Consider the following 24,085-nt stretch of genomic DNA (forward strand, 5'->3'; position numbering starts at 1 on the left):
CGGTCCTTACGGTTCACTCCAATCAGCCTCTCCTGCAGACGGTCACCACCGTCTGCCAACCTTGCTGTATGTGCCCGGGCCACGCACCCGGACATGGTCAGTCTCCTCTACTGCCACTTCACTTCTCCACTCCTCAAACTAACCTATAAACTGCCTTTCTTTTCCCGCCTCCAGGACTGTGAACTCCTCGGTGGGCGGGGCCAACCGCCTGGCCCACCCCCTGGTGTGGACATCAGCCCCTGGAGGGAGGCAACAAGGATTTGTGTTTGACTTCGGTCTGCCTAGCCGGGGTGTGGGGTGTGTTGTTGCAGTACCTGTGACGTCCTGGCTTGTTCAGGGCGCTACATTCCCCCTTAGTAAAATGCAGACCGTTCGCGGGCTGCCCGTTCATCACCGGTTTTATTTTTGTTTAACTGTAGGAAAAGGGGTATAACACGTACAAACATTAAAACATTGAAACATAAGCATTTGCCTCAATCTTACCATAACGGGAGGTACGGTACTTAAACGTTGCAAACGGTAACGGCTTCCGCTCTTCTCCCACCCAAACAACCTGGCCCTGATGCTGCCCCTAGGAAGTGGGCAGCACCCCTTGACCCCAGTCCACAACCAAGTTGCCCGAGCGGGTACTGTCTCTTTCAGGGGACCCGCGTCCATGGGGACCCCTGAACCCTTGGAGGATCGCCACCGGTTACAGTAGTGGTGAGCCTGGGCCATCCCTTTCCTCCAGGCCCATCCTCCCAAATCAGCCTCTCCGGAGGCGGTAACGGTATCAAGCCAACACATTTTTATTTACATCCCACTAGTTTGTGGTTGCCCATCAAGTTCTCGGGCTTGTCCGTAAGAAGTCCCTTACGCAACGGTTGCAGGAAGTCCCTACGGGGACTGGTTGCCGGCAACGGCCGGTTTAATCAAAGTGCTAATCAGGTTACATCTTTTGTTGATTACTTGTCATTCAAAACTTTTAAACTGGTTGTCCCAACGGGGGCAACTTCTAACTACGGTGGACCGCTGACTTACTCCAGATCCACGGTGTCGGCCAGGGGAGGGGGCTGGGCGGATACTCGGGCCTCTTGACTGCCCCTCAGCTTCGTATCCAGCGCAAACCAACCCCTCTCCCCGCAGTGCCTGGTGTATTGGACCAAGTCTCCCGGCATCAGGTTGTGGCCTGGTAGGTCCTCGGGTAGGTGGGCATTGACGTACCGATGGGCCATGAAGATTTCGGCCTCCAGGCACGGCTTATATATGAACCCGTACCTCCGACGGACGTCAAACCTCCTCACTTGTCCTTCATAGAGCGGGCCCCATACCCGGAAGGTGGCTTGGTGGAGGCTTTCTTTTTCCTTTATTGTACGGGCTACCTGCTCCGCCTTCCTTCGCACCCTCTCCACAATCTCCTTGCCCAGCGGGGTCTGTCCTCTGTCTACTGCGGGCCCCAGCGCACGGGTCGGGTGCCGCGAGACCTCCTTCACGCTGTCCAGGACTGGTATTCTGGGGGGAAGGTCTCGCGGTGTCATAGCCTGGGGAGCTGCTCTGCAGCGGCAACCCGGCGCGGCCTCAGCCAAGGCGTGGGGGATGGGCACAGGGGTCGTCTCCCGCTGGACCTCCTGCACGGAGTGGTCGGTTGGCACCGGTTCGGGGAAAGTCTCCACAGGTGTCTCTGGTATCTCTCTTCCTACGGCCTCGGACTTTGGCACCTTCCACGGGAGCGGCTCCGGGCGGTCACGGGCCCCGGCTGCAGATCGGTCTGCCTGGGCGGATTGGCGGGGTACCGCTACCGTGGTGGTGGTAGCGGGCCTAGTGGCGGGGCAGCAGCAGCCAACACAGGTAGCGGGGGAGGTAGCAGGTCGAGCGGGTGTAGACCGGGCCCCTCGGCCACGATGACCAACCCACTAGGGGTACAGGGGCGTGGGTCACTTACCCTCTCTTCCAAGACTCCCTCCACCTCGCGTTTCTGTATGGCCGCCACCACCTCTGCCATGTCGGCCTCCCACTCCTCCAAGAGGAGTTGCACTCTGATCTGCAGCCATTGTTGCAGCTGAGCGGTCCGGACTAGAGTTGAGCGTGGTTCGCGGTTCGAGGTTCTCCAGTTCGCGGTTCGAGTGATTTTGGGGGCTGTTCTAGATAGAACTAGAACTCGAGCTTTTTGCTAAAGCTCGATAGTTCTAGATACGTTCGAGAACGGTTCTAGCAGCAAAAAGCAGGGCTTTTTACAGCTACAGTGTGCAGGAGCCATCGCTGGCAGCCTGCCAGAAGCTGGTAACCAAGATAAACATCGGGTATCCAAGCAAAGTGCTTTGGTTAGTAACCCGATGTTTATCCTAGTTACGTGCAGGAAGCCCACACTTCCCCGCTCAGCTCGCTCAGCTCGCTCCGCCCCCTCCTGCACGCGGCATGTACACATACATACACACACACACACACGTCCCCAGCCATGCAGTCCACGACACTGACGTCCTCCTGGCACTCTGCACACATGGTCCCGCTCGGCTTACCTGCGGTGATGAAGTCCCGACCTCAGCGCTGTCACTGTCCTCCATGGCCGCCGCTTGTCACATCACCTTCTCTCGCTTCCGACCCGAGACTGACTAGCGGTGATGTCACGGGCCTCTCGCGATACTTGGCTGTGAAGGCGGCGGTCATTGAACTCAGTGACAGGTGCTGTTGGCAGTGCAGGAGATCAGCGCAGGTAATGTACCTCGCTGACAGCAGCACTTGTCATCCCTTGCAGTGACCTGGGCTGACCCATTGATGTTAGCTCAGGTCACTGCACTGCTCTCCTAGCCAATGGGGAACATCCTGCTCTTCATTGACTGGGACAGTGTGGATCGTCATGGCAATCCCTTGGATTACACCAGACCTGGATTTGTTTGTCTTTCTATTAAATTGGTTAAAGAGGGAATGTATTGGGGAGTATTTTTTCAAATAAAAATGTGTTTGTCGTCAATTTTTTTTTATTACTGACTGGGTTGGTGATGTCGGGTATCTGATAGACGCCTGACCTCACCAACCCCAGGGCTTGATGCCAGGTGACATTACACATCTGGTATTAACCCCATATATTACCCCGTTTGCCACCGCACCAAGGCGCGGGATGAGCTGGGGCGAAGCACCAGGATTGGCACATCTAATGGATGCGCCACTTCTGGGGCGGCTGCAGCCTGCTATTTTTAGGCTGGGGAGAGTCCAATAACCATGGACCTCCCTAGTCTGAGAATATCAGACCCAAGCTGTCTGCTTTACCTTGGCTGGTGATCCAATTTTGGAGGAACCCCTAAGTGTTTTTTTTTTAATTATTTATTTAATTTAAAATAACAGCGTGGGGTGCCCTCAGTTTTTGATTACCAGCCAAGGTGAGGTTGCCAGCTGTGGTCTGCAGGCTGCAGCCGTCTGCTTTACCCTAGCTGGCTACAAAAATAGGGGGAACCCTACGTCATTTTTTTTCATTTTTTTGGCTAAATACAAAGCTAAGCACCCCTTAGTGCCACATGAAAGGCACCAAAGGGTGCAAAATTACAAAATGCAGGAGAGTGGGACATGATGTGTCTTTCTGCCATTATAATGACAGAAAAGACTGATATTTAGTGCACAAGCACAAGAAAATCACCAGAGCACTCTACGCTGTGAAAAGCAGTAGAAAATGGCACTGGAGTGAACATGTGACCGCCTCATGTAGGATGAAGCTATGGATCCTGGGTAAATTTATGCATTTACCCTCCTTCAGTTTTTTTGCAGTACACAAAAAAACCGGAAGGCACACGGATGACAAACAGATGACATACGGACCGTCTACGGAACGGAAACGGATGACACACGGATGCACCCGTGAAAAAAACGGACTGTTTTTTGCAGACCGCAAAAATGGATCGGTCGTGTTAATGTAGCCTTATTCTGATCTGCCGTTTATAAACAGCAGGCAGAAATAAGTGAATAACGCCCCCCAGCGTCAGAAAATCTCCGGGGTTTCAGGGCTAGCTGAGACCCTGGAGATCATGATTCAGGACGGTTTTTCCGGTCCCCGCTCATGTGATCACAGGTATACACCGTACACCGATTATCACGTTACAGTAAATGACAGCGCCGGTAAAAAAAATTATTTATCTCCCATCTGGCATGAACAAACATGATAAATCTCCTCCCCGGTCCCCTCCGGTCCCCCGGTGCCCCCCCTGATGCCCTCCCAGAAATCCAAGATGGCCGAGCGCACAGCAGCGCGCCGGCCGCATTCACCCTACTCCTCTGATTTCTGTCGCATGTGCCATGACACATGCGACAGAAAACTCCTCCCCAGGCCCTGCCAGGTCACCGCCTATAACCCCACCGGTGTTAGCTGGTGTCCCACCGTACCTGTGCAGTGTTGATCCCCCCACGGCCCTCTCCTTCACAATAGACGCTGCCGCATGCACAGAGCGGCTGTCAGCTCAGCTTCCTGTGTTCAGACACAGTGAGTGGTGGTTATGCATCTGTAAGCTAAATGGGTGGCACGGTGGCTCAGTGGTTAGCACTGCAGTCTTGAAGCGCTGAGGTCCTGGGTTCAATTCTCACCAAAGACACCATCTGCAATGAGTTTGTATGTTCTCCCTGTGTTTGCGTGGGTTTCCTCCGGGTACGCCGGTTTCCTCCCACACTCCAAAGACATACAGCGCTATGGAATTAATAATGCTATATAAATGAATACATTATTATTATTACTGCAATGCCCTGCTCATGCGGTAAGAAACATAATTGATCAGGAGAGCTATATACTACATTTCCAAATGGAGGGATTTGCTTTTATAGTTTCCCTGCTGAACGACTACCAAACATGAGAGTCCGTTATACGCCACAAGAAAACACATCTAAATAGCGAGCTCTGTTGTTAAGTATTCATTTAGCTGGATAACTGGACTTAAAGGGGTATTCCATCTCCAAGATCCTATCCCCAATATATAGTAGGTGGAATAGCAATAATATCAGCAAATACCAATATTTGGAAATGTAGAATAGTTCTCCTGATTAGGCATGCCCTTACCTCATGAGCAGGGCATTGCAGCTTTGGTAGCAACCATTATGACATGGACTCTGCTGCTGTGGACCCGGGGAGAGTGAGTGCAGATTCATTGCACCCACACTCCTCACATGAAGGGTCTGCACTCCTAGAAAATGGGGGATACGTTCCCTGAGTGTCTCCCCCCCATATTCTAGACAGTCCAGAGTCGTCGTGGGACCCCTTTATTTTTTTTCTTACAAGAAATTGGTGAAAGAGGAAATGTTTTGGGGACTGTTTTTTCAAATAAATTTCTTTTGTCGATTTTTTTTTTTTAGTACTGACAGTTTATGATGTTGGGTATCTAATAGACGCCATGACATCACAAACTGCTGGGCTTGATGTCAGGTGACCTTACAGCTAGTATCAATCCGATTTATTACCCCGTTTTCCACTGCACCAGGGCACGGGATGAGCTGGGGTGAAGCGCCAGGATTGGCGCATCTAGTGGATGCGCCACGTCTGGGGTGCCTGCGGTCTTCTATTTTTAGGCTGTGAAGGCCCAATAACTATGGACCTTCCCACCCTGAGAATACCAGAGCACAGCTGTCCGCTTTACCTTGGCTGGTGATCCAATTTGGGGGGACCCTACTTTTTTTGTGTAATTATTAATATTTATAAAATAATTATAAAAAAAGAGCCTGGGGGGACCTCCACATTGGATCCCCAACCACGGTAAAGCTGCCAGCTGTGGTTTTCAGGCTACAGCCGTCTGCTTTACCCTAGCTGGCTATCAAAAATGGGGGGACCCAACGTCATTTTTTTTTTTAACTATTTTTTAAAAAGAAAAAATTAATGGGCTTCCCTGTATTTTGATTGCCAACCAAGGTAACGGCAGGCAGATGGGGGTGGCAACCCATAGCTGTCTGCTTTATCTGCGCTGAGAATCAAAAATACCGCGGAGCGCTACGTCATTTTTTTTAAAGATTTATTTTTACAGCACTGTGATGTCCAGCAATCAAAATACAGGGAAGCCCATTTTGTTTTTAGTTATTTAAATAAATAATTAAAAAAAATATATATGGGCTCCCGCTGCATTTTTTGTATTGCTAGCTAAGGGTAATCCAAGCAGCTACTGGCTGCTAACCCCCACTGCTTGGTGTTACCTTCACTGGCAATGTAAAATCCAGGGAATCATTTTTTATTTTTTTTGCCAAAAAACTACAAAAAAAGGACGTGAGCTTCGCCATATTTTTGTATGCTAGCCAGGTATAACAGGCAGGTGCTGGAAGAGTTGGATACAGCGCCAGAAGATGGCGCTTCTATGAAAGTGCCATTTTCTGAGGCGGCTGCAGACTGCAATTCGCAGCAGTGGGGCCCAGAAAGCTCAGGCCAACCTGTGCTGCGGATTCCAATCCCCAGCTGTCTAGTTGTACCTGGCTGGACACAAAAATGGTGCGAAGCCTATGTGATTTGTTTTCTAATTATTTCATGAAATTCATGAAATAATAAAAAAAGGGCTTCCCTTTATTTTTGGTTCCCAGCCGGGTACAAATAGGCAACTGGGGGTTGGGGGCAGCCGTACCTGCCTGCTGTACCTGGCTAGCATACAAAAATATGGCGAAGCCCACATATTTTTTTCAGGGGGCAAAAAACTTCTGCATACAGTCCTGGATGGAGTATGCTGAGCCTTGTAGTTCTGCAGCTGTTGTCTGTCTGTATGTATGGAGAAGAACAGAGAGCAGCTGCAGAACTACAAGGCTCAGCATACTCCATCCAGGACTGAATTTTAATTGAGATTTTTTAAAATAAAAAATCCCCAATAAACCAGCGCTGATAAGAGGTTTTTTTATTAATATTTTATACTTTTTATTGCTATCCTTGTTTTAGACACAAATTTATTCAAAACAATTCACACAATAGAACAAGGAAAAAGAAAGAAGAATAAACCACATATGGTAGAAATAAAAATAAAAGTAAAAATAAAGAATAAGTAATTGATAGTGCAGCAAACAGATACCAGGTGTCTGGTTGCAGTACCCCGGCCGGTAGTAGAGCAATTATTAAATCTAGTAAAGTATATTAAGTGATGCTTCAAGGCATATGATATTTAATGCCAATTGAAACTATCACTGCAATATGATTTTTCAGATACCTGGAGAGTTTTTTTCAATCCATAAGCAAAAAGGTTTTTAATAGAGGCTTAAATTATAAGCAGCAATTTCAGCGTTCCAAGTGCCTTTAAATGAATTTAAAGAAACTGCACTTCAGGATTGTAGTGAGGATGAGGTGCCCCAGCTCATCAAGTGTTCCAATAGGAGTTTACCTGCAGTCAAGTTCAGGCAGCAACTTCAGCGTTCCAAGTGCCTTTAAATGAATTTGAAGAAACTGCACTTCAGGATTCTAGTGAGGATGAGGTAAACTCCTATTGGAACACTTGATGAGCTGGGGCACCTCATCCTCACTACAATCCTGAAGTGCAGTTTCTTCAAATTCATTTAATGGCACTTGGAACGCTGAAATTGCTGCTTATAATTTAAGCCTCTATTAAAAACCTTTTTGCTTATGGATTGAAAAAAACTCTCCAGGTATCTGAAAAATCATATTGCAGTGATAGTTTCAATTGGCATTAAATATCATATGCCTTGAAGCATCACTTAATATACTATACTAGATTTAATAATTGCTCTACTACCGGCCGGGGTACTGCAACCAGACCCCTGGTATCTGTTTGCTGCACTATCAATTACTTATTCTTTATTTTTACTTTTATTTTTATTTCTATCATATGTGGTTTATTCTTCTTTCTTTTCCCTTGTTCTATTGTGTGAATTGTTTTGAATAAATTTGTGTCTAAAACAAGGATAGCAATAGAAAGTATAGAATATTAATAAAAAAAACCTCTTATCAGCGCTGGTTTAATGGGGATTTTTTATTTTAAAAAATCTCAATTAAAATTCATTTCTGATTCCAGGCAAATTAAAGGGGATTTTTTGCCTACAAACCTAGCTGCAGATTTAATGGTTATTGGGGGCAAACGCTAACAATTGTCTGTAGACTACTTGGTATATCCATCCAGGACTGTATGCAGAAGTTTTTTGCCCACCAAAAAAATGACATGGGCTTCGCCATATTTTTGTTTGCTAGCCAGGTACAGCAGGCAGCCACGGGCTGCCTCCAACCCCCAGTTGCCTATTTGTAACCGACTGGGAACCAAAAATATAGGGAAGCCCGTTTTTCTTAATTATTTCACTTATTTCATGAAATAATTAAAAAACAAATGACGTGGGCTTCGCCCCATTTTTGTGTCCAGCCAGGTACAACTAGGCAGCTGGGGATTGGAATCCGCAGCACAGGTTAGCCCGAGGTTTCTGGGCGCCTCTGCTGCGAATTGCAGTCCGCAGCCGCCCCAGAAAATGGCGCTCTCATAGAAGCGCCATCATCTGGCGCTGTATCCAACTCTTCCAACAGCCCTGGAGCCGGGTGGCTTGTTGAGTAATCATGAGTTAATACTGGCTTTGTTTTACTAGTCAGTATTAAGCCAGAGATTCATAATGTCAGGCATGTTTGACCCGGCCATTAAGAATCTCCAATAAAGGGTTAAAAAAAACACCACACAGAGAAAAAATACTTTAATAGAAATAAATACACAAACACATTAGAGACTCCATCTTTATTACCCCCTGTCAGCCCTCCACGATCCATGGTCTTCTGTCTTTCTCGTTCAACAAATGCAGCTCTGCTCCATCACTGCTGCATGGGGGAAGACGCTGCTGCTCCCCGTGCAGCCTTCACTCCGTGAGTGATCAGTGCTGCTGGCTGTCAGCGGTAACGCTGACAGATGCGTTACCATAGCAACGGTGCTCGCGGAGCCGCGGTTAGCGGTGACGTCACCGCTAGCTGCGTTGCTATGGCAATGGTGATCTCCGTTAATGACTGGCTGTGTCAGCCGGTCCCTAACGGAACGGGGAGTAGACCGTGTGCTAGAGCATGTCGCCGGTACACGGCGATACACAAATGTGCACCGTGTACCGGAGAGATGCACTCGCAGGTCCTACATGACGCGTCATAGTCATGTGACCAGTCTGTAGCCAATGAGATAATAGCCACGTGACTGGTCACATGGCTATTTTGACGTCACGATAGGTCCTGCATCACTGCTGGCAGTGATGGTCACCGGGAGGATTCAGCGATCATCGGATGGAATAGTGGCAGGAGACAGAGTGCAGGAGGGATCGCGGGAACTGGTAAGTGTTATGGCAATGTTTATTAACTGTTTGTGTACATTTATCATGCATTTTTATGTGTTTGTGATTGCCTCCCATTATATCCTATAGGTTCGAGTTTGGTTCGTCGAACGTTCGACGAACCGAACTCGAATGGGACCTCCGTTCGATGAACCGAACTCGAGCCGAACCATGACCGGTTCGCTCATCTCTAGTCCGGACCTCCACCCACGCCGGGGTTCCAGGCGCGGGGGCTACGGTGCTGTGGGACGGTTGGTACATCGCTGCGGCGGCCTCTTCCAAGAACCAAAAGATGGCCGCAGGGTCCTGGCGTCCCTGCTTTTATAGCCGCGAGCTACATGCGGCCAGACGCCATCCGTTCTCCTTAGTCTTTTTTCGGCTTTATAGGGGCGGGGTTTCGGCTTTCGCGCCTCCCTGCTCGAGGAGACGCTCGAGCAGGGACTTTTCGCGCCCAAAATGGCGGCTTCTCAAAATTTTCGGCCGGACGCCTCCGACGGTCACAAGGCGCACCTCTACCAGACGACAGAGTGGTAAGATCCTGTTCGTGACGCCAAGTTGTCGCGGGCGGAGGAGGGGACGCTGCGCTCACCCACTGCTCGGGTCCAGCTGCTGCTGCTGCTGCTGCTCGGTGATGGCTTGAGCGGTGGGCCGGATCCCGGGGACTCGAGCGGCGTTCCTTGCCCGTGAGTGAAAGGGGGTGGTGTGGTTTGGGGATATTGTCCGTGACGCCACCCACGGTTGTGGTGAGGTTGTGACACCACCGCTGCTCTGGACGGGGATCCCGGGAGCGATGACAGGGAGCAGCTTGGATGTTGGTTCTCCCCTCCGTGGGCAGGAGGGTTGGTTGTCCCGGGTCACCGGTGAGGGTTAGGTGACAGGCGGGTTACGGGGCCTGGTGAGGTGCAGGGTCGCGGGGGCAGCGCTGTGCCGCACGACACGGTGGTACTCACTCAGCCAATGAATAATGCAAAGTCTCCGGTAAAACAAACGGCTGGATGGACGGGTCCCACAGACGGCTGCGGTGTTTCTCCTCCTGGTAGGTTGATGGTGACTGCCTTTCCCTGCATCTGTGTTGTGTTTATGGTTACAATGGCTTCCCACCGGTAATCCGCTCCCCAGCTTGGATGGATGCTGAGGGAGCCCCTATTGCCTGCAGGCTCTGGTCCTGGGAACTGTAGCCTTGGCGGTGACTGTGTTTCCCTTCACGGTGTGAGCTGTTGCCTTCAATCGGGTCTTGACTGCTGGGAAACCCCGGAGGTTCCCTTCGCTAATGGATTTGACCGGTTTTACGGCGACTCCTAGCCTGGTCGGGGTCCGTAAGCCCTGCCGAATGGTGCTGGCTTCTCTTTGTTCCCCGATCCGGTACCGTCGGGCCACCGCCCGTCCCCGGTCCCTACGGTTCACTCCAATCAGCCTCTCCTGCAGACAGTCACCACCGTCTGCCAACCTTGCTGTATGCGCCCAGGCCATGCACCCGGACACGGTCAGTCTCCTCTACTGCCACTTCACTTCTCCACTCCTCAAACTAATCTCAAAACTGCCTTCCTTTTCCCGCCTCCAGGACTGTGAACTCCTCGGTGGGTGGGGCCAACCACCTGGCCCACCCCCTGGTGTGGACATCAGCCCCTGGAGGGAGACAACAAGGATTTGTGTTTGACTTCGGTGTGCCTAGCTGGGGTGTGGGGTGTGTTGTTGCAGTACCTGTGACGTCCTGGCTTGTCCAGGGCGCCACATTTGCATGCGGCCTAACTATCCACTGTAAGCTTAAGGAGGTTTTCTCCTGTTTGTTTTTAAGTATTGCCTGCTTTTCTGCATTAGTAAGGGACTGTGTGCATCTAAAAATTGACAGTCCTGGCGGATGGCAAGACTGAGACTCTGTCCCAAACTCTAAGCTTCCAATGCATCTTAAGGTCCAGTCACACTAAACAACTTACCAGCGATCCCAACAACGATAGGGATCGCTGGTAAGTTTCTAGGAGGTTGCTGGTGAGATGTCACACTGCGACACTCCAGCGATCCCACCAGCAACCTGCCCTGGCAGGGATCGCTGTAGCGTGGCTACACGAGTTGCTGGTGAGCTCACCAGCAACCAGTGACCAGCCTCCAGCGCCGCGTGGAAGATGCTGCGCTTGGTAACTAAGGTAAATATCGGGTAACCAACCCGATATTTACCTTGGTTACCAGCGCATGCAGCTACACGTGCAGAGAGCAGGGAGCAGCGCACACTGAGCGCTGGCTCCCTGCTCTCTTAGTTACAGCACACATCGGGTTAATTACCCGATGTGTGCTGCAGCTAAATGTGCACAGAGCAAGGAGCAGCGCACAATGCTTAGCGCTGGCTCCCTGCTCTCCTAGCTACAGCACACATCGGGTTAATTAACCCGATGTGTCCTGCAGCTACATGTGCACAGAGCAGGAGCCGGCACTGACAGTGAGAGCGGCGGAGGCTGGCAACAAAGGTAAATATCGGGTAACCAAGGACAGGGCTTCTTGGTTACCCGATGTTTACTGTGGTTACCAGCCTCTGCAGAAGTCGGCTCCTGCTCCTGCACATTTAGTTGTTGCTGTCTCGCTGTCACACACAGCGATCTGTGCTTCACAGCAGGACAGCAAAACTAAAAAATGGCCCAGGACATTCAGCAACAACCAACGACCTCACAGCAGGGGCCAGGTTGTTGCTGGATGTCACACACAGCGACATCACTAGCAACATCGCTGCTACGTCACAAAAGTTGTTCGTTAGCAGCGATGTTGCTAGCGATGTTGCTTAGTGTGACGGGGCCTTTAACAGAAACAGCTTTGCCTGCACAGCATGAGAGAGGTGCAGGGACTCTGAAGCTGGCTAGATCTAGTGAATTGACATCTTCAGAGCTGCACTTACAACTTGTATGGCAAACAGTTGTTAAGTGAAATCTCCTTGACTAGGAAACTAGCCACTGAGGAGATGGCTGGAGATGAGCGAATTCCGTAATATTAATATTCGCTATACTCCTAGCGAATACTTTGTAATATTCGTAAATTCGTTCCGAATACCGAGTACAATGCAAGTCAATGGGAAATGCGAGTAATTTTTCTGTTGGACAGAACAAAGAGGTCTGGGGGCATAAGGAAAAAGCTTAAATGGATTGGAAAGTGATGAAACTGAATGGGGAGAGCCTGGAGAATAGGCCTGCATGCATTTCTGACTCATATATGATTTCTGGGATCCCCTGAAGCTACACGGAAGAATTTCTAATGGTGCCCCTGCAGTCTATGTTGCACTGCCCTGGCCAGACCAGCAGTGACTCACACAGCAGTGTGCAAGCAGCTGTAGGATGATGAACGCTGACATCAGGATCGAGGCTCAGATCATTTCCTGCTTTGAACTTGTGATGTCAGCATTCATTATTGACTTCCATGACGCCGCATTCTTGCGTTCCGAAACTGTGACTAGCGGTGGCATCACGGGATCATTGGACAGTTTGCATGAGAACGCAGTGGCCATGGAACTCAGTGACTAGCGCTGATGTCACGAGTTCAGCAAAGTTCATCCCTGCAGGTAATGAACTCAGCTAAACTCATGACATCGGCGCTCATTGTGCCCTGCAGTGATCTGGCCTAACCTAATGATGTTATCTGCACTGCTCTCCCAACAACATTCTGGGCAACATTCTGTTTTTGATTGACTGAGACAGTGAGTATGGTATGGATCGTTGTGGAACCTCCTTATTGGATTGCGCTGGACCCGGATTTGTTTTTTCTTTTCAACAAATTGGTGAGAGAATGTTTTGAGGTGTGTTTTTTCAAATACATTTTTTTTGTTGTCTATTTTTTTTATTATTGACTGGGTTAGTGATGTCGGGTATCTGATAGATGCTGTGATATCACTAATGCCAAGGCTTGATGCCAAGTGACATTACACAACTGGTATCAACCCCATATATTACCTTATTTACCACCGCTCCTGGGAAACAGGATGAGCTGGGGCGAAGAGCTAGGATTGGCACATCAAATGGATGCACCACTTCTGTGACAGCTGCAGCCTGCTATTTTGAGAATACCAGACTAAAGCTGTCCGCTTTACCTTGGCTGGTGATCCAATCTGGGGGAGCCCACATTTTTTGTTTTAAATTATTTTTTTTTTTTAATTTAAAATAACAGTATGAGGGGCCTCTCTCTTGGATTACCAGCCAAGGTAGAGCTGCCAGCCGCAGTCTGCAGGCTGCCGCTGTCTGCTTCACCTCAGCTATGAACAAAAATATGTGGGGACCCCACGTCATTTTTTGGGGGAAAATAAGTAATTAAACACCCTTTAGTGCCACATGAAAGGCACTAAAGGGTGCAAGATTACAAAAGGGGAGTGGGATATTCTATCTATGTACTGTATTTATCTATCCATTCATCCACCAGCTATCTATCTATATATCTATCCAGCTACCTATCTTTCTAGCTATGTATCTTTCTAGCTTTTGACTGCATATAACTCTCCTTCCGTTTTTTTTTTGCAGTCCATAAAACAAAATGGAAGGCACATGGATGTTCTCAGGGAGTCACCATCACCATCATCACGTCCATAATGACAAACAGTAGTTAGGCTGGAGTAGGAGTACTGTCCTAGTTTGTCCACCACTGCACAATGTGCATAGTGTTTACAAAAATTAGCAATATGGACTGAGTCATGGTTGACGCAGGAAGCTTCCATCATGAGGGCCTCCAATGACAAATATTAGTTAGGCTGGAGTAGGAGTACTGTCCTAGTTTGTCCGTCACTGCACAATATGCATAGAGTTTACAAAAATTAGCCCTATGGCCTGAGTCATGGTTGACACAGGAAAGAAACGACTTTATATGGGAAGGGGTGGACGTTAACAGCAGTAGTCAAAATTAACATTTTGAGGGAATTTAGTTTGGCTTGCTCTCATCTGGAGGGATTGCAAACTGGAGAAATCTAGTCCTTGTTGAATTTAATCAGAGTAAGTCTGTCTGCATTTTATGTGGAGAGGCGTGAGTGCTTATCAGTGATGATTGCCCCAGCAGAACTGAAAACACGCTCTGACATCACACTAGCAGCCGGGCAGGCCAGCACCTCCAAGGCGTATAAGGAGAGGTCGGGCCAAGTGTTCAGCTTGAACACCCAATAATTAAAGGGAATTGAAGCGTCAGAAAGGGTATGGTCACTTAACCCCTTCACTCCCGGGTGATTTTCCGTTTTTGTTTTTTTTTTTTGCTCCCATTTTTCTGACTTTTAACTTTTTTTTACTTTTTCATCCATCTTGCCATATAAGGGCTTTTTTTTGTGGGACAAGCTGTACTTTTAAATGAAGCCATAAGTTTTACCATAAACATATGGTACTATAAAACAGCAAAAAACATTTCAAGTGCAGAAAAACTGCAAAGAAGTGCGATCACACAATAGTTTTTGGGATATTTTATTCACAAAGTTCACTATATGATGAAACTGATGTTAGTGTGATGTCTCAGGTTGATATGAGTTTGTAGGCACCAAACATGTATAGATTTACTTTTATGTAAGGAGTTAAAAAAAATTCACAAGTTTGTTAAAAAAAAGTGGCACACTTTTTGCGCCTTTTTCCAAAATGCATAGCGTTCTCATTTTTCGGGATCTATGGCTCAATGATGGCTTATTTTTTGCGTCTGGAGTTGAAGTTTTTAATGGTACCATTTTTGTGCAGTTGCTACGTTTTGATCGCCTGTTATTGCATTTTGCGTAAAATTTGTGGTGACCAAAAAACGTAATTTTGGTGTTTGGAATTTTTGTGCCGCTATGCCGTTTACCGATCAGAATAATTGATTTTATATTTTAATATATCAGGCATTTCTGAACTGAGCAATACCAAATAAGTATATATTTTTTATTTTTTTAACCCTTTAATTTTCAATGGGCCAAATGGGAGGTAATTTGAACTTTTACTTTTTTTTACTTTTTTTTAATTTTTTAAAACTTTTTTAAACTTTTTTTTTCTTTACTTTACTAGTGACCCTAGGGGACTAACGATCTGCAGTCGTCTGATCGCTCTTCTATTTCTCCAGATCACAGCTGCACAGCTGAGATCTGCAGATAAGGAGCTCTCCTGTTACAAACGGCAGTCTGACGGGTGTAAGAGAAAGTTACTCATGATAGCTGCAGGAGTCATCACATGACCCTGTGCTACAATGGGAACCACCGGAAGTCGCGTGATCACGTGAAGTTTCTATGGAATAATTCCCCGGCACAGTGTGCAATGCAAGTTTCTAACAGTAGGGTCATCTTAAGTTTTATCCATGTATTTGGAAAAATGTATTAAGCGATGAACTTCCCTGTGTAATTCTTATTGAAAGCATTATAAACATATATATTCAGAAAGGATTTTTGTGCCTTTTTTGGTAATTTTGTTGGACTTTCACAGCGTGGGAGGCTGTATGATGGCAAGAGAGGTGAAACCGTCGTTCAGCCTCTTAAGGGGGTTTACACGATAGCGATATCGCTAGCAATTTGTAGCGATAGCGAGCGTGTAAATACCCGCCCCCGTCGCGCATGCGATTGTTTGTGATCGCTGCCGTAGCAAACATTATCGCTACGGCAGCGTCACACATACTTACCTGGTCGGCGTCGTCGCTGTGACTGCCGAACAATCCCTCCTTCAAGGGGGAGGGACGTTCGGCATCACAGCGACGTCACCGCAACGTCACTAAGCGGCCGGTCAATCAAAGCGGAGGGGCGGAGATGAGCAGGATGTAACATCCCGCCCACCTCCTTCCTTCCGCATTGTGGCCGGCGGCAGGTAAGGAGACGTTCCTCGCTCCTGCGGTGTCACACACAGCGATGTGTGCTGCCGCATGAGCGATGAACCACCTGGATAAACAACCCTTACCGATTTTTGAGTTTGGGACGACCTCTCCATGGTGAACGATTTTCACCATTTTTGAGGTCACTTAAGGTCGCTGGTCAGTGTCACACGCTGCGATATCGTTAATGACGCCGGATGTGCGTCACTAACAACTTGACCCCGATGACCAAACATTAACGATATCATAGCGTGTAAAGCCCCCTTTACTGTTTGTTTTTTTGCACTAACTTAGTAAACAAACAGTAAATATAACATAAAAATATCTCTTCATGAGAACAGAGAGAATGTTTAATAAATGCTAATTGCGAAGTTGCTTAGTTTTTCAAAAATAAATGAGAGTCCTCATTAGTTGATTTTTTTAATGGCTCACTGAAAAAATAGTATAATTTTTATGAGTAAAGAAGAAATACTTATGTTATTAGAGAAAAATGTCTCTTTCACCACTTTTAAGATGCTTCATCTCTGAATTTCTGTCTCAAATATGTCTTCAGTGAAGACAGGTTTTAAGCTCAATATTAGGGTTCGCTCACATCTGTGTATAAATACGCTGAGTATAATCAGATAAAAGATTGGACTGCACTCACACCAATGTTAAACAATAAGGCAGTTCTGATCTGCAAGTTTTTCCTTAGATGTTTATTCCCTGAGAAAAAAATGCTGCATTTGTTTGTGCAAAATAGCCAAAACTCGTCAATGAAGGTCAATTAGTGCAAATACACAGACTACCTATTTATTTGGATACATTATCACTCTGTAGTATAGGACACTGTGAATGTACTGTATGTGCTGTTCTATCATTTAATGCCAAGCAAAAGTATGAATTCCTTGCATTTTATTGAACTTGCAAGAGACTTCAGTGGAATTGTTACAGACTATGCACATCTACACATATGTAGACTAGTGATGAGCGAGTACTAAAAAGCTCGGGTGCTCGAGGCTCGGGCCGAGCATCCCAAGATACTCGTGTACTCGGCCCGAGCACCGAGCCCAATGTTATCCTATGGGAGACCCGAGTATTTTTATGAAATGACCCCCCGGCAGCATGTAGAAACCCTAAAAATGTCACAAAAGTCTCAGAAGAGTGCTCAAATGACATGGCAACAGCATGGGGAAGATCCCTTGAAGCATTTATCACTCAAAAGTCACAGCTGTGAACAATTTTGTCCGCGTTTTACGCCATTTTTACGGACTCACCAGAAAACCTTCCAAAATGACACCAAAATGAATTTTCATGGCGGAAATGTTAAGGGCACATACCCAATAGTGAGATAGAGCTGGTGTATGTTACTTTTGGAGATTACATGAAAGATTTTACGTGAAAACATTGTGTGGCACTCCGATGTCCCTGAGAAGAGACGTACATGAAGGCCTCTTGAGTCTAATGTGCCCATTTTGAAGAAGTGAGTCTTTGTAGTATTTTCCTTTGCCAGGGCAGTCCAAAATTGTGAGGTTCACCAATGCCCCTGCATACAGACGTGCATGAGGGCCTGTAAACCTGAAGTGCCCATTGTAAGGAAGTGGGTCTATTGTAGTATAGCCCTTAGGCAGGGCAGCCAAAAATTGGGAGGCTCCACATTGTCCCTGGATAGAGACGTGCATGAGGGCCTGTAAACCTGAAGTGCCCATTGTAATGTAGTGGGTCTATTGTAGTATAAGCCCTTAGGCAGGGCAGCCAAAAATTGGGAGGCTCCACATTGTCCCTGGATAGAGACGTGCATGATGGCCTGTAAACCTGAAGTGCCCATTGTAAGGAAGTGGGTCTATTGTAGTATAGCCCTTAGGCAGGGCAGCCAAAAATTGGGAGGCTCCACATTGTCCCTGGATAGAGACGTGCATGGTGGCCTGTAAACCTGAAGTGCCCATTGTAAGGAAGTGGGTCTATTGTAGTATAGCCCTTAGGCAGGGCAGCCAAAAATTGGGAGGCTCCACATTGTCCCTGGATAGAGACGTGCATGAGGGCCTGTAAACCTGAAGTGCCCATTGTAAGTAAGTGGGTCTTTTGTAGTATAGCCCTTAGGGGTGCTTCACACACAGCGAGCTCGCTGCCGAGATCGCTGCTGAGTCACGCTTTTTGTGACGCAGCAGTGACCTCATTAGCGATCTCGCTGTGTGTGACACTGAGCAGCGATCTGGCCCCTGCTGCGAGATCGCTGCTCGTTACACACAGCCCTGGTTCGTTTTCTTCAAAGCCGCTCTCCCGCTGTGACACACAGATCGCTGTGTGTGACAGCGAGAGAGCGACAAATGAAGCGAGCAGGGAGCAGGAGCCGGCGTCTGACAGCTGAGGTAAGCTTGTAACCAAGATAAACATCGGGTAACCAAGGTGGTTACCCGATATTTACCTTAGTTACCAGCCTCTGCAGCTCTCACGGTGCCTGTGCTGCCGGCTCCGGCTCTCTGCACATGTAGCTGCATTACACATCGGGTTAATTAACCCGATGTGTACAGCAGCTAGGAGAGCAAGGAGCCAGCGCTCAGTGTGCGCGGCTCCCTGCTCTCTGCACACAGCGCTGGTAACTAATGTAAACATCGGGTAACCATACCCGATGTTTACCTTAGTTACCAGTCTCCGCAGCTTCCAGTCAGCGGCTCCGTGCAAGCGCAGCGTCGCTTGCACGTCGCTGCTGGCTGGGGGCTGTTCAGTGGTCGCTGGTGAGATCTGCCTGTTTGACAGCTCACCAGCGACCATGTAGCGATGCAGCAGCGATCCTGACCAGGTCAGATCGCTGGTCGGATCGCTGCTGCATCGCTAAGTGTGAAGGTACCCTTAGGCAGGGCAGCCAAAAATTGGGAGGCTCCACATTGTCCCTGGATAGAGACGTGCATGAGGGCCTGTAAATTTGAAGTGCCCATTGTAAGGAAGTGGGTCTATTGTAGTATAGCCCTTAGGCAGGGCAGCCAAAAATTGGGAGGCTCTACATTGTCCCTGGATAGAGACGTGCATGAGGGCCTGTAAACCTGAAGTGCCCATTGTAAGTAAGTGGGTCTTTTGTAGTATAGCCCTTAGGCAGGGCAGCCAAAAATTGGGAGGCTCCACATTGTCCCTGGATAGAGACGTGCATGATGGCCTGTAAACCTGAAGTGCCCATTGTAAGGAAGTGGGTCTATTGTAGTATAGCCCTTAGGCAGGGCAGCCAAAAATTGGGAGGCTCCACATTGTCCCTGGATAGAGACGTGCATGAGGGCCTGTAAACCTGAAGTGCCCATTGTAAGTAAGTGGGTCTTTTGTAGTATAGCCCTTAGGCAGGGCAGCCAAAAATTGGGAGGCTCCACATTGTCCCTGGATAGAGACGTGCATGATGGCCTGTAAACCTGAAGTGCCCATTGTAAGGAAGTGGGTCTATTGTAGTATAGCCCTTAGGCAGGGCAGCCAAAAATTGGGAGGATCCACATTGTCCCTGGATAGAGACGTGCATGAGGGCCTCAAAACATTGTTCCCATTGCAAAGGAGCGGGTCTCCTGTCGGTGTAATGTCCATTCTGAAAGAATGGGCGAAAAAATTTACCACTGGGGGTGTACCTGAAACAAAGGCCTAACTATTGTAACGGTCATCATGGTGGCGCATGAGGAGAAGGAGGAGCAGTCCAGCGATTAGCCAAAGTCCAGAAGTGTGTACCCATGGGTGAGTGGAGGTACATGGCAAATTCCCTTTACAAACTTTAAATTCCGCTCTCATTTGCTTGTGGTGTGGTGAAGTCTGGCCCAATCCAACCCTTGTTCATCTTGATCAGAGTCAGCCTGTCAGTATTTTCAGTTGACAGACGGGTGCGTTTATCTGCAATGATTCCACCTGCGGCACTAAAAACACGCTCTGACAAAACGCTAGCGGCAGGGCAGGCCAGGACTTCCAAGGCATAGAGAGCCAATTCATGCCACGTGTCCACCTTGGATACCCAATAATTGTAAGGCACAGAGGAATGTCGGAGTACAGTTGTTCGATCTGCAAGGTACTCCTTGAGCATCTGGGCAAACTTAGGATTTCTTGTGGCACTACCCCGCACCTCAGGGGCTGTGGTACGTGAGGGGCTGAGAAAACTGTCCCACATCTTAAAGACTGTTCCCCTACCTCTGGCGGATTGGACTTGTGCCCCTCTCGGCTGTACGCCTTGATTGTCCACTGATTCCTGACCTATGCCGCTAGCGTTTTGTGAGGGGAATGCTTTGCCTACTTCCGTGACTATGGCCTTCCGGAACTGCTACATTTTGGCTGACCTCTCCACCTCGGGAATAAGAGACATAAAGTTCTCCTTGTAGCGTGGGTCTAACAGTGTTACCAACCAGTAATGATTGTCGGCCAAGATGTTCTTAACGCGAGGGTCACGAGACAGGCAGCTTACCATAAAGTCAGCCATGTGCGCCAGACTCTTAACAGCCAGAACTTCAGTATCCTGACCAACACGATGACTGAACATGCTGTCCTCCTCCTCCTCCTCCTCATCTACCCTGTCCTCTGGCCAGCCACGCTGAACCGAGGATATGACTGGTGTGCATGTCATATCCTCAATTTGGCCGGAGAGTTGCTCCATGTCTTCATCCTCCTCCTCGTCATAGTCCTCCACTGCACGTTGTGATGAGACGAGGCTGGGCTGTGTGTTATCACCCACACCCACTACTGTTTCTTGCTCAAACTCATCGTGTTCCGCCTGCAATGCATCATGTTTGTTTTTGAGCAGAGACCGTTTTAGAAGGCAGAGAAGTGGTATGGTGATGCTAATAATGGCGTCATCGCCGCTCACCATCTTGGTGGAGTCCTCAAAGTTTTGGAGGATGGTACATAGGTCAGACATCCATCTCCACTCCTCAGGTGTTATGTGTGGAGTTTGACCCATTTCCCGACGGCTTAGGTGATGCAGGTACTCAACAACTGCCCTCTTCTGCTCACATATCCTGACCAACATGTGCAGAGTTGAATTCCAACGCGTGGGGACATCACACACCAGTCTGTGAGCCCGAAGATGCAAACGGCGCTGAAAGCCGGCAAGGCCGGCTGAAGCAGTAGGTGACTTTCGAAAATGTGCAGACAGGCGGCGAACATTTACCAGCAGATCAGACAGCTCTGGGTATGACTTTAGAAACCGCTGAACCACGAGGTTGAGCACATGGGCCACGCATGGAACATGTGTCAGCTGGCCTCGCCTCAAAGCCGCCACCAGGTTCCGGCCATTGTCACACACGACCTTTCCTGGCTTTAGGTTCAGAGGTGTGAGCCAGTGATCTGCCTGCTGTTTCAGAGCTGTCCACACCTCTTCTGCATTGTGGGGTTTGTCACCTATGCAGATTAGCTTCAGCACAGCCTGTTGCCGCTTCGCCGAGGCAGTGCTGCAGTGCTTCCAGCTTGGGACTGGTGTGGAGGGTAAAGTGGATGAGGATGCGCAGGAGGAGGAGGAGGCTGAAGAGCATGACATTCCGGAGCTGTAGAGTGTGGGTGAAACCATGACTGAGGTAGGGCCTGCAAACCTTGGTGTGGGAAGGACGTGTTCCGTCCCTCGCTCAGACTGGGTCCCAGCTTCCACAATATTAACCCAGTGTGCCGTCAACGAGATGTAGCGGCCTTGCCCACAAGCACTTGTCCACGTGTCTGTGGTTAAGTGGGCTTTGGGTGAAACAGCGTTGTTCAGGGCACGTGTGATGTTTTGTGACACGTGGTTATGCAATGCGGGGACGGCACACCGGGAGAAATAGTGGTGGCTGGGGACCGAGTGACGTGGGACAGCTGCCGCCATCAGGTCGCGGAATGCTTCTGTCTCCACCAGCCTAAAAGGCAACATTTCCAGCGCAAGCAGTCGCGAAATGTTAGCATTTAGAACTGTGGCATGTGGGGCGTTGGCAGTGTGTTTGCGCCTGCGTTCAAAGGTTTGCTGAATGGATAACTGAACGCTGCGCTGGGACAAGGACGTGCTTGATGATGGTGTTATTTCTGCGTAGGCAACTGCAGGTGCAGGACCGGAGGAGGCTTGTTCGCAGGCAGCATGGACCGGGGATTGGCTCGCATGCACAACAAGCGAAGACGTAGCAGTGACATCAGCAAGCACTGCTCCTCGACTCTGTTGTACTTCCCACAAAGTCGGGTGCTTGGCTGACATGTGCCTGATCATGCTGGTGGTGGTCAGGCTGCACGTTTTGGTACCCCTGCTGATGCTGGCACGGCAGGTGTTGCAAATGGCCTTTTTAGAATCATCTGGAGCCAACTTAAAAAACTGCCGAACTCAGGAAGACCTAACATTTGTACAGGCACCTTGTGTCGTGTTGTTGTTCCGGGGAACGGTTGCCTGACTTCTGCCTGGAGCCACCACCCTGCTTCTCACTGCCTGTTGGGATGCTACGCCTCCCTCCCCCTGTGCACTGCTGTCCTCGCTCTGCATATCCTCCTGCCAGGTTGTGTCAGTTACTGGATCATCCACCACGTCGTCTTCCTCTTCCGCACCCTGCTCCTCCTCCTGACTTCCTGACAATTGTGTCTCATCATCGTCCACCCCTTGTTGAGACACATTGCCAACTTCGTGAGAACGTGGCTGCTCAAATATTTGGGCATCTGTACATACGATCTCCTCATGACCCACTTCAACAGGAGCTGGCGAGAGGCCAGAATGTGCGAATGGAAACGTGAACAGCTCTTCCGAGTGTCCAAGTGTGGGATCAGTAATGTCCGAGGACGTGTACTCAGCCTTGTGGTAGGAAGGAGGATCAGGTTCTGAAATGTGTGGTGCAGTATCACGGCTACTGACACTTAACTGAATAGGATAACTGAAGTGAGCACTAATATATATATTATGAGTGCAAGCCAAAAATTACATACTATATACGGATAAGGCTGCACATCAAACATAGATAATAGTATAATGCCTCAAGCATATGGACAAATATTGGAATATACAATGAAAAATGCTACTTGCTAATTTGAACATGTGAATAATGAATTGCATACCTGCCATGAATATTAGGAAAAAGAGATATTTAGCAATCGCATTGATCAATGTAACTGAGCCCCAAGGCCTCGTCAAGGCATATCTCTATATTGGGGTCCCTAGCTCTGTGACCCTAACTGTGTGTCATCTCATTGCAATTAAAAACTGCTATGGGTGGAGAGGGGTACCTAAGGACTTTCTTATATAGGAGATGGAAAAAACATGGCCGAAAGGGGCGGAGCTGTGTTCACATTCAGAAAAAAACTACATATAACTGAATAGGATAACTGAAGTGAGCACTAATATATATATTATGAGTGCAAGCCAAAAATTACATACTATATACGGATAAGGCTGCACATCAAACTTAGATAATAGTATAATGCCTCAAGCATATGGACAAATATTGGAATATACAATGAAAAATGCTACTTGCTAATTTGAACATGTGAATAATGAATTGCATACCTGCCATGAATATTAGGAAAAAGGAGATATTTAGCAATCGCATTGATCAATGTAACTGAGCCCCAAGGCCTCGTCAAGGCATATCTCTATATTGGGGTCCCTAGCTCTGTGACCCTAACTGTGTGTCATCTCATTGCAATTAAAAACTGCTATGGGTGGAGAGGGGTAACTAAGGACTTTCTTATATAGGAGATGGAAAAAACATGGCCGAAAGGGGCGGAGCTGTGTTCACATTCAGAAAAAAACTACATATAACTGAATAGGATAACTGAAGTGAGCACTAATATATATATTATGAGTGCAAGCCAAAAATTACATACTATATACGGATAAGGCTGCACATCAAACTTAGATAATAGTATAATGCCTCAAGCATATGGACAAATATTGGAATATACAATGAAAAATGCTACTTGCTAATTTGAACATGTGAATAATGAATTGCATACCTGCCATGAATATTAGGAAAAAGGAGATATTTAGCAATCGCATTGATCAATGTAACTGAGCCCCAAGGCCTCGTCAAGGCATATCTCTATATTGGGGTCCCTAGCTCTGTGACCCTAACTGTGTGTCATCTCATTGCAATTAAAAACTGCTATGGGTGGAGAGGGGTAACTAAGGACTTTCTTATATAGGAGATGGAAAAAACATGGCCGAAAGGGGCGGAGC

Source organism: Anomaloglossus baeobatrachus, chromosome 3 (genome assembly GCF_048569485.1).
Source record: "Anomaloglossus baeobatrachus isolate aAnoBae1 chromosome 3, aAnoBae1.hap1, whole genome shotgun sequence".
Lineage (NCBI taxonomy): Eukaryota > Metazoa > Chordata > Amphibia > Anura > Aromobatidae > Anomaloglossus > Anomaloglossus baeobatrachus.